A 12,259-nucleotide genomic window follows, 5' to 3' on the forward strand; every position below is an offset into this window, starting at 1 on the left:
AGTTTCTTCTAATGCCTATCTATGGCACTTAAGACTTGGTCACATAAATCTCAATAGGATTGAGAGATTGGTTAAGAATGGACTCCTAACTCAGTTAGAAGATAATTCTTTACCTCCATGTGAGTCTTGTCTTGAGGGAAAAATGACTAAGAGATCTTTTACTGGAAAAGGTCTCAGAGCCACAATAACCTTAGAGCTCGTACATTCGGACCTCTGTGGACCGATGAATGTCAAAGCACAAGGTGGGTATGAATATTTCATCATTTTTATTGATGATTATTCAAGGTATGGTCATATTTACCTAATGCATCACAAGTCTGGTTCTTTTGAAAAGTTCAAGGAATATAAGGCTAAGGTTGAGAACCAGTTAGGTAAAACAATTAAGACACTACGATCAGATCGAGGTGGGGAGTATATGGACTTAAGATTCCAGGACTATATGATAGAACACGGAATCAAGTCAGAACTCTCTGCACCTAATATGCCTCAGTAGAACGGTGTATCTGAAATAAGAAACAAAACCTTGTTGGACATGGTTCGCTCAATGATAAGCTTTGCTGAGTTACCTGATTCCTTTTGGGGACATGCATTAGAGATTGTTGTCTATATTTTGAACAACGTTTCCTCTAAAAGTGTTTCAGAAACACCTTATGAGCTATGGAAAGGGCGTAAAAGTAGTTTATGTCACTTTAGAATTTGGGGTTGCCCAGCACATTTGTTGGTACAAAATCCCAAGAAATTGAAACATCGTTCAAAATTATGTCTATTTGTAGGTTATCCAAAGGAAACAAGGGGTGGTCTGTTTTATCATCCTCAAAAGAATAAGGTATTTGTATCGATAAATGCCTCATTCTTAGAGGAAGACCATATAAGAAGTCATCAACCTCGCAGTAAACTAGTATTGAATGAAATTTCCAAAAACTCTACAGATAGAGCAAGTTCATCTACTAAAGTAGTAGATAAACTAATACATTTGGTCAGTCACATCCTTCTCAAGAGTTGAGAATGCCTTGACATAGTGGGAGGGTTATTCATCAACCTAACCGTTACTTGGGTTTAACAGAAACACAAGTCGTCATACCTGATGACGGTATAGAGGATCCATCGACCGGCGATAAAAGATGTGGACCGTGATCAGTGGGTCAAAGCCATGGACCTCGAGAGTTTATGTACTTCAATTCTTTCTGAAAACTTATAGATCAACCAAATGATGTAAAACCAATTGGTTGTAAGTGGATCTACAAGAGAAAATGAGACCAAGCTGGTAAAGTACAGACTTTTAAGGCTCGACTTGTGGCAAAGGGTTATACCCAGAAAGGGGGAGTGGACTATGAAGAAACTTTCTCTCCCGTTGCCATGCTTAAGTCGATTAGAATACTCTTATCCATTGCCACCTTTTATGACTACGAAATTTGGCAGATGGATGTCAAGACAACCTTTTTAAATGCGATCTTGAGGAGAGTATCTATATGGCTCAACCAGAGGGGTTTATTGCACAAGGTCAAGAACAAAAGGTTTGTAAGCTTCAAAAATCCATTTATGGGTTCAAACAAGCTTTTAGATCTTGGAATATAAGATTTGATACTGCGATAAAATCTTATGGCTTTGAACAGAATGTTGACGAGCCTTGTGTTTATAAGAAGATCGTCAATTCTATTATAGCGTTCTTAGTTTTATATGTTGACGATATTCTACTCATTAGGAATGAAGTAGGTTACCTAATTGACATCAAGAAATGGTTAGCAGCGCAGTTCCAAATGAAAGATTTAGGAAATGTGCAGTATGTTCTCGGGATTTAGATTATTCGGAACCGCAAGAACAGAACACTAGCCAAGTCTCAAGCAACTTATATAGACAAAATGTTGTCTAGGTATAAGATACAGAATTTCAAAAGAGGTATGTTACCTTACAGATATGGAATTCATTTGTCAAAGGATCAATGTCCTAAGACACCTCAAGAGGTTAAGGATATGAGACGCATTCCCTATGCTTCCACAGTAGGGAGCCTGATGTATGCAATGTTATGTACTAGATCTGACATATGCTACGCAGTAGGGATAGTCAGTAGGTATCAGTCCAATCCTGATATGATCATTGGAAGCCGTTTAAGAATATCCTCAAGTATCTTAGGAGAATAAGGAACTACATGCTTGTGTATGGTACTAAGGATTTGATCCTTACTGGATACACTGACTCTGATTTTCAAACCGATAAAGATGCAAGAAAATCTACATCGGGATTAGTGTTCATTATGAATGGAGGAGTAGTAGTGTGGAGAAGTGTGAAGAAAAACTATATTGTGGACTCCACAATGGAAGCTGAATACGTAGCTGTTTGCGAAGCAACAAAAGAAGTAGTATGGCTGAGGAAATTCTTGACAGATTTGGAAGTTGTTGCAAATATGAATCTACCCATCACCTTGTATTTTCACAACAGTGGTGCAGTTGCAAATTCAAAAGAACCTCGAAGCCATAAACAGGGAAAGCACATCGAATGCAAGTACCACCTTATCCGGGAAATCGTACATCGTGGTGATGTTGTAGTGACCTAGACACCTTCTAAGCAAAACATTGCTGATCCTTTTACAAAAACCTTCACGGCTAAAGTTTTTTAGGGTCACCTACAAAGTTTAGGTCTACGGTGTTTCTAAACTAGGATAAGTGGGAGATTATGTTGGGCGTGAATGCCCTAGTTTATTGTACTCATATGTAATATTAATTTCTCACAGTTAAATTCAGCATCGTTTGATCCTACTAGGAGTTTTAGTCCAAGTGGGAATTTGTCGGATTTTATGTCCTAAAACTCATAGTTTGTAATATCTTATTCTTGTTCAATAAAGCAGTTATTGAAAATCTTTAGTAAATTTAAATTCTATATTCATGAATCCAATAAACTAAGGTTCCGAGGCTATTAAGTTTAAATTTGAACTTTATGTAGTGACATAAATGTGGATCAAGTTCAAATATATATAGCCAAAATGGTCTATAGTATATGAATAAAGTTGGGCGCCTTATTCTAGGGAAACTATGGATGCGGCCCATTTTGTAGTTAGTACAAACGATGTGATCCTAAACCGTCCATGTGAAGACATCAGAATGGGGGCATCCTACATAAGACTGAACCATGAAATAGTCACTTTTATGTTCTAAATGTCGTTTAATGTACAAAACTGACTATTTCATTAATTGATGACCTAGGTAACTTAATCTTAATCCTGACCTAACTATGAACTCCTGTTTACTCGAAATTATCCTTAAATTTTCATAGGTGAGGGCAGTTCATCATTGCTGGCCCAATAAGCCTTCCATTTCAGGGGTAAGATCGAGTGGATAGCTGGAAACATAGGGTGCAAGACGGAATTCACTCCTACCCGTTATAGGAATAGTAGATAGGTTGTTCCCTTTAGTACTGAATTCAGGTCTTGAACAAGGGGCCCCACTCTCTCCTTGGCTCGAGAGGGATTCGGTTTATAGGTTGGACCTTAAACCAATTATTCATTAGAGGATCAGTGGAACTTTTGGAACAAGATGTAGTGTTGGGGGTAAAACGGTTTTTATGACCCAGTCGAGATTATGAATACCTATGAAGGATTAGCTTACTAATCATTGTTATATCAAATGGACACAAATATATCTATAGTGAGGGGAGTGCAACTACGGGACTATAGTGGAATGACCCGTTAGTTAACGAATGTTGATTAGCTCCATCTAAAGAGTTTAGCTAGCTAATCTCAGATTATTGGAGCTCATGATCTATAGGTCCATTAGGTTCCCCTACTAGCTCATATGGAATAAACTTATAACAGTATGATAGAATAATTCAAATTGTTCGAATTAGGTGAAGAGAGAGAAACCGACAAGCATATGTGATATAGTGGTTGGGTTTTTCAGTTTAGAGATACAGCTTTCATATTTAAATATGATTTAAATATCAATAATATGAATACGTTCATATTCGGAAGCTCAGAAATAATGGAAATGGTCAAAGATGTAAAAAGTCAAAGAGTTGACTTCTGACTTTGAAAAGTCAAACTTTGACCGACCTTATATTTAAATGTGATTTAAATTTTGAGAAAATGAATGCGGATTCATGCTCGGGAGGTCAAAGTTAGTCAACACAGAAAAAAGCATAAAAAGCCAAAATGTTGACTTTTTGGTCAAAGTTTGACTTTAACCAAATGTGCCCTTTGACTATAGTTAGTGGGAAAATCCAAACTTTTGTTGGATAATTCCACTAACAAAATAGTGGGCTAGGTGTTGGCTTATAGTGGAGAATTGAGCCCACTAAGATAGTGGATTATAGGTGTTGGGTTTTTATGGATTTGGTTCATGCAATTGTTGCAAGGTTTTTTTCTATAAACTGGGCTTTCATTTTGGATGAAAAAACTTTTGCCATTTTGCCAAAAAAAATTCTAAATTTGGGCTGGAAAATTCTCTTTTCCTTGAGTGAAATAAAAACCCAAACCCAAATTCATTCTTATTTTCCATCTCTCTTCTCTCTCTCGCAAGTGGGGATGGGCGCGGTTGCTACGCAGTGCTAAACGGTGAGGCGGCCGGCTTTGAAAGTGGTGGTTGGTAGATCTAGCAGACAACCCGAGCTGAAACTCACAATGCTACCTGAAGATCTGTCGAGAAAGGTAAGAACGAATTAAATTTATTCTCAATTAGAGTTTGAGATAGATAAGTTATATATAGCTAGTTTGGTTTAAAAACTAGTCATGAGGCTAGGAAAAGTACTGTTGGACAAATTTAGAAAGTTAATATTAGAGTGGCACAACGGAGGCATTCTAATAGAGAAGGTAGTGAAACCTTAAACTGGAACAGGTTTGAACAAATTTCAAGGACAAAATTTCATAAGGGGAAGGTAATTGTGAAACCCAAACTCTACTTTCCCTATTTAAATATGTTTATTGTTGAGATTAGTAAAATGAGGGGTCTAATATTTAAGTTAATATGGAATTGTAGGGAAATGGGTATATGATAAGGAAATCAAGATGTAAAATGCTTAATTATTGGAGACTTGGCTCTCGGGTGTTTATAAGTTAGCCTGGCAAGAAGAAATTTTGGCTAAGTGTTGCTCATGAAAATGGTGGCCGAGCATCGAGTAAACACTAGGCGAGCATTGAGTAAAAGCCATGCATGAGCGAGAAAAGGATCGTGCATCGAGTATGCATGAGCGAGGAACGGATCAAACATCGAGTATTCGTGAGCGCAGAAAGGATCGTGCATCGAGTAAAGGACATGCATGAGCGAGGAAAGGATCATGCATCGAGTATGTGTGAGTGAGGAAAGGATTGAGCATCAAGTTTGCTATCGAGTACCATCGACTAAATTCCATTGAGCATTGAGTACGCCATCTGATAGGATATACTAGCATGCAACGGAAGAAAATAGAATCAATAAACACTCTAATTACATATAATTTGAATTTTAAAAAATGCTTTGATGGAAAATCAGAAGAGAGTTTCTTAATAACAAACCTTTGATGAATTCTCCCAAAACCAAGCTACTCTTCACGTGATTTCAACTCCAATTCTCTAGTGAACCACCAAGAGATCTTCTCTACTATTCTCAGCCTTGAATTTAAGTGGTGGAACTCCAATTAGAGTGAATTTGTAAAGGTGTATGTGTATGTTTTTGGTGAAGCTGAATTTCTATAGCAGTCTTCTAAAGAACATTGAAATTCACCCTTCCAATCTTCAATTTTAGAGCTTTTATACACAAAGTGCATGCAAGCACTTAAACTCAACTTAATGCCAGCAACAACTTCATGATGAAGTGGGATTTGTGTGTAAATTTAGGAGGAATACCTCTTATTTGGTGTAAAATGTGGGGAAAAACCCACTAAAACCAAGTTTTCATTTTTCAATTTTCAAATTTTAATCCATTCTAAAATTAAATAAAATTTGATTTAATTAATTATAATTAAGTAAACCAAAATTCAATTTCTTATATTGAATTGAAATTGAAAATTAATATGATTTTTAATTAATTAAACATATTTATTTAATTAAATAATTTAATATTAAATATTAAATTAATCATACACCCAATTTAAAACATGAATCTTATTCATTTAATTAATATCTAAATCAATACTTAAATATTATAAACTCTCCAATTTTGTTTAATTTCAATAAATTAAATGTTAGTTATGTCAAATAAAATTATACAAAGCCTAATTTGAATTTGAACTTATTCAAAATCAAACCTTAATTTCAATTTAAACATTTTCAATTTGAACAATTCAAATTGATATCATTCAAAATTCACTCAATTTATTAATTTAAGGTGTTCATATTTTACGAGCTAGTAGAGGGACCTTATAGACCTACAGATCATGAGCTCCAATGATTTAAGATTAATTGGCTAATACTCTTTAGACTAAATTAATCAGTATTCGTTAACTATCATATCACACCACTATAGCTCGATTGTTGCACCCTCCTCACTGTAGATATATTTGTATCCACTTGATTTAACCATAATCAGTAAGTCGACCCTTCACAGGTTGTTCGTAATAACAGTTGGGTCAATTTGCTATTTTACCCCTGATATTACATCTTGCTCCTTAAGTTCCACTGATCCTCTAATGAACAATTGATTTGTGATCCAAACATTAAATCGGATCCCTCTCTAGCCAATGAGAGGGTGTGCCCTTTGTTCAAGACCTGGATTCAGTACTTAAGAGAACATCCTTTCTTCTATCCCTAAATCATATAGGCGTGAATTCCTTATTGCACCCCATGTCCCCAGCTATCTACCTAATCCTACCTATGAAATGGGAGGCTTATTGAGTCGACGCTATTAAGCCATACTCTCACCTATGCAAATCTAAGGATAATCTTTAATAAACAGGAGTCCATAGTTAGCTCAAAATTAAGATCGAGTTACCTAGGTCATCTAAGAAAAATAGTCGGTCTTAAATAGTAAACAACGTTATAAAGTAACAGTGACTTATTTCTTGGTCTGATCTTATGCAAACTCATTGCATAGGAAGAATCAAGATCACTTCGTCTGTAGAATCTTTACAACGACTTGTAACAATTTCATAGTGGGCCGCATCCAATCGTGTTACCATAATAAGGTATCCAACCTTATTCGTATAATATAGATTATTTTGAATATTTACTTGGACCTAATCCAGTTTTATGTCTCCACATAAAGTTCAAGTATTCATATAATATCCATGAGTCTTAGTTTATTGGTTTAGACTTTATAAGTGCAATTTATAGATTCAATAAAAACTTTATTGAAGTAATGTCAAATAACATCTTATTGATAATAGAATATGTTTAACTTTACATACTGCGAGTTTTAGGACATACAACCCAACAATACTCCTACTTAGACTAAAACTCCAGAGGATAAATATTTACTATGTTGAGTACAATTAGAGAATAAAAACAAAAGTATAAATACAATAAATTAGGGCATCATATACCCCTAAATTCTCCAAATTTCCCTAGTTATAAGTATCGCGTTGTCACACCCCGCCCCGAGCCCGCCTCTTGAGCCTAAGTGGAGGCGTGAGGGAATGCAAATACCACCCTTTTTTGATACCTACTGCCCATCTGAACCTAACTACACTCAGTAAACTTTTAAGTCAAGGAGATAAACAACAACTGATTAAATAGGCCCATTTTATTACAATATCTAATGTTTATACAACTCCAAGACTTAACTACAAAGTTTACATCCACAACTCTAAAACCCCAGAAGTGTAGCTGTGGCTTGTGGTACCTTGACCTTAGCAACACCCTGGAACTTCTCACCTTTCGCTACCTGGGAAGAAAAACATGAAATAACAGAATGAGCTTCACAAAGCTCAGTGAGTGGTAAGCAACTTCTAGAGTCTATTTCAACTCATAATAACAAGCATATCATATATACGAGGTTAATACTCAAACCTCAGCTTTGAATGAGTCTGGTCTCAACTTCTATCTACATGCATGGTAGATAGTTAAACTAATAACTTCTTAGAAAGAATATGTTTTCTATCTACACACACGGTAGATAGTTAACTGATACTAAACATAGACGCTTACTCTCTCGCATTCCCTTTATTCCCTATGTCTTCTATGTGCACATAGCTTCCCACTTATGAGCTCAGAAGCTAGGCCTGCCAGCCCTTTGACCATCCCATACGAGGTTCCTCTCACAAGCTAAGGAACTAGACCTCTCGGTCCCCTGACCATCCCATGAGTTTCCATTTGGGGCTCAGGAACTATGTCTATTGACCTTCTGACCATCCAGATCAGATATTCTCATTTTCATGCTAGATACTCATTCATAACATAGCATATAAAATTTACTCTAGAAGATATGCTTAAGACTTAAAGGAAACTACCACTCACCTTGGTAAGGTAGGAATCTTCCTTTTTAGAAGTTCCTAGATCATCTCGGGCTCCCTCCTTTGAACCCTAAATTCCAGATTCAAATTAAAGCTCAGATTATTTATAGTTTCAAGCCTTATCTCGAGATACTTCCTTCTACAAACATACTCTAAAATTTCTTAGGAAGATTACCTAAAATATTAGCTCAGAAAATCTTGTGGTTTGGCCGGAATCATCAAAACAACAAGACTGGCCAAGGCTTACCCGAAAGCTCGACCCTTCTATCTTTTCCTCATTCTCCAGCCCGATTCCTTGGAGTTTCTTCTACAGAAACCCTACCCTAAAAACTAGACTCTCAGAGATTTTAGGTGGCTTCGAAATCACTCCAAATGCATGAGTATGTTCCCAAATTGATGCTACTTCCAGACTTCACTATCCGACAACATCTCCTCCTCTTGGAACTTCACTATCAATGCATGGTCTCTATAAACACATAAACTTGTAACGCTGAAATCGTTGTGTCTTTCTTCTTATTACTTATAGCATGCGAACAAATATGAACATGGATAAGTGAACAACAAGCTCATGTTGCCATAAACTTGATGACATAATGATGGAAATGGAGTGTGGATGTTGTGTTATGCATTACTACTTCTAAATATATGCATTGTCAACTATATGCTTGTAGTATGCTATGGAATAATGCGTTGTCACAAGTTTCCTTGCGTTGAAACCAAGTATAATTCCAACGCAAGTTTCTCAGAGTAATTCGAGGTCGAACATAGGGATTGTTTTCGTTAATGTGCTACTTTCGTGATATATGCGATCGGTTTTACAATTAATAAAATATTTGGTGTGTACATGAATTTAAATTGCGATAAACATAAATTGCGTTGATAAAATAAAAGTGCAATAAAAGTAAAGTCCTAAACTATTATGATACAAGATACGAGATTCATAATACATGATACTTAGTTCGAGACTGACTGTGAAGTTATACAAAGGGTCGTGGTATGTGAGGGCAAGTCTTTATGTATAAATCAGAAATAGAAAGAATAATTAGTAAAAACAACGCAGTTTTGTTAATTGCGTTAAAGATGTAACTAAGGTTCCACTTTCCCTTGGCGTACACTTCTCAGTGATCGGCCGCGTTCCCATATCTCTATGGTGAAACAGGGATGAACGTGATGAACATAAGGTTGCTTCCATCTCTGGATGTACTTCTCGCTTTAGTTAACGCATTCTTCCAACCCTCTCTCGATAGGCGGAATGGCATCTTCACTTCTACTCTCACAGGTGAAGATGCCGTCTAGCATGCTTTAGCTAAACATAATTATTTCCTTAACACAGATTAATTTACTTGCTCAATTCTTATTAATTACCTAGGGAATTAAGAAAACATCATGGAGAAAGTGAATCATGGATGAATGGAAATAGACAGAGAGATGATGATGGAAATGGTCATAACAATTAATACTAAGATTAAGCGTCTGATACATGGTGTGAATGATAGAGTAAAGAAGATGAGTACAAGTGATGAGAACGAGATAGAAACAAATACAGAGGAGTTTCAACGTCTTGACACATATTTAGACAGAGGTTTTTCATGCTGGCGTGTGGAATGGAAGAAGAGAAGAGTTTCCCTCTCAGGCTTGCTTGTTTGGTAGAAGTGACCTTCGTATAGAGCTTCAACAACGGGGATTGAAAGGATTCTTTGCCCGGAGACTAACTTCTCAGCTTTATCTCTTGATTATCTCGGATCTACTTTGATCAATCGCTCAACCAGTCTCTCTCTCAGATCAGTATATACACGTCTTCTTGTATTGAGAATATACAATGTATCAATTCTCCCATATCGAGTATATCTCTTCAATGGAATTGCAGAAGCTATTTATAGGCGAAGCTTTGACTCTTTGCATTGTGGTCTCCACTTTATTGTTAAGGCGGTTCCTGAAATGGTGGAGTGAATATCCTTTCTGTTACGCAATCAATCCCGTCAGTAATGCACAACGGTCAGCTGTACATGCGTCAGAATCCTCTGCAATTGTGTTGCTCTTTACATCTTCGATCGTTTGCCCGCATGCGGTGTTGTTTTTTATTACTGCATGCGGTTGAAGTTGTGTTGATCGAAAAGCTCTTGATCGGTTGTCGCATGTGCCGTCATTGCGTTGATCGTCTCTTTATTATTGATTGACGAGCGTAATGCGACGTAGATGCATTGTTCATTTTATCTTTGAGCCATGAATGCTTGCGGTACTTGATTTCCTGCAAAACAGACTTGAAATATTCTTTTCTACAATCGCAATGGTGTCAATGGGTGTATTGACAACAATTTATAATTCTCACATTTCTTAGCCAATTTCCATACTATCGACACAATTTTTCTTCCTTTTGGCCGCAATATCTAAATAAAACAGTATAAATAACTTTTATTTCTACAAGTTATCACACCCCCAAATTTAGATATATGTTTGTCCTCAAGCATATCTTCTACTAAGGCAATATTGCTCAATTCTTATCCTAAATTTTGCGTCGATTGGTTGCTCAGAATGCTCCACCCAGGCAACATTACTTAACAGCACAATTTCCTTCTATCCTTGATATATCATAACAAAGCCTTACTTTATTCTTCTATACAACAAATTTCTACTCAAAAATGCTTTTCTAGTTTTAAAAAGAATGTTCACCTCTTCTTACAAAAATAACTTGATGTGTCTGGATGCGATGGTCAAATTTGCGTCATTTATTAGAAACTGTTGATCATGGTTACACCCTTCGTTTTGGCTTGCTCCCACGGGTGTCATGTGAACATCCAACTATGGTTGTGTGCCAATCTCAACTTTAACTCTTGAATCTCAGCTAAGTATAACTTTTGCTGGTTAGAGGAGTTGTCTCTTATATTCTTTTATATTTTTTTCTCATTTTTTTTCTCTTTCCATATTGTGTCGTTCTTGAAAACCCACCTTCGTTTTGGCTTGCTCCCACAGGTGTCATGCGAACATCCAACTACGACCAGGTTTCTTTCACGACTTAACTCTTATCAGGTTGGGATTGTTTTGGGATTTCCCTTGCGCTAACAGTGGAGTTTTGTATGAAAACAATTTTTTTTTATGGGAATGAACGCATTCTTCTGAATGACCGCATCTAATTGATTTCATCTACTCAGACCTTCCCAACCCCCAAATTTAAAGATGCGCAAGGTCCTCATTGCTTTGTTTGGACAGAATAGACAAACACTTAGACAAAATTTTGAAAAGAAGGTTTGAGCAGAATTTTAAAGGATAAAAGATAAAATAGTGCTATAGCCACAAATTAACTAAGTGTTAGTCAGAAAATACAAAGTATGCGAAATGCTACTAAGTGTATGCATATAACTCATCATGGCAGCGCAATGAATAACGCAAAATAAAAGATCAAGAATATCGCAAATAATGACAAAGGATGATAAAGAAGAGGCTAAGGCATAGGGAAAGAATTGCTACTCATTGTATTAAAAATTAACTAAGTATACAATGAAATACAAATAACGCAATACAAAAAAAAAAAAAAAATTGCATGTACAAAGAATCAAAGAATTAGCTTCTACACAAAGAAAAATAATGAATGAAGTAAAAATAAAAGAATGACCACAATAAAAAATTATAAAGTTATTGAGGAGGAGGAGGTTTCGGTGGAGGATTTTAATGAGGTACGCGAAGAGCTTCTTCGAAATTCAGACGCTACTGCAAATGTGGAGGCACCATGGGACCATGAAGATAGGCTGTCAAGAAGTTGAAATATTCATGGTTGTGCTCTGCTACTTACCTTTGGTTCAGGTGGATTGTATAGATGTTGCCTTGAATATTGATCATCACCTGCCTTGTCATAGCAGCATTGCGTTGCAAGTCTTCGACTCGCTCGTTTACCTCATTTATTTTCTGGTAG

This window comes from Benincasa hispida, chromosome 1, assembly GCF_009727055.1.
Source record: "Benincasa hispida cultivar B227 chromosome 1, ASM972705v1, whole genome shotgun sequence".
Taxonomy (NCBI): Eukaryota; Viridiplantae; Streptophyta; class Magnoliopsida; order Cucurbitales; family Cucurbitaceae; genus Benincasa; species Benincasa hispida.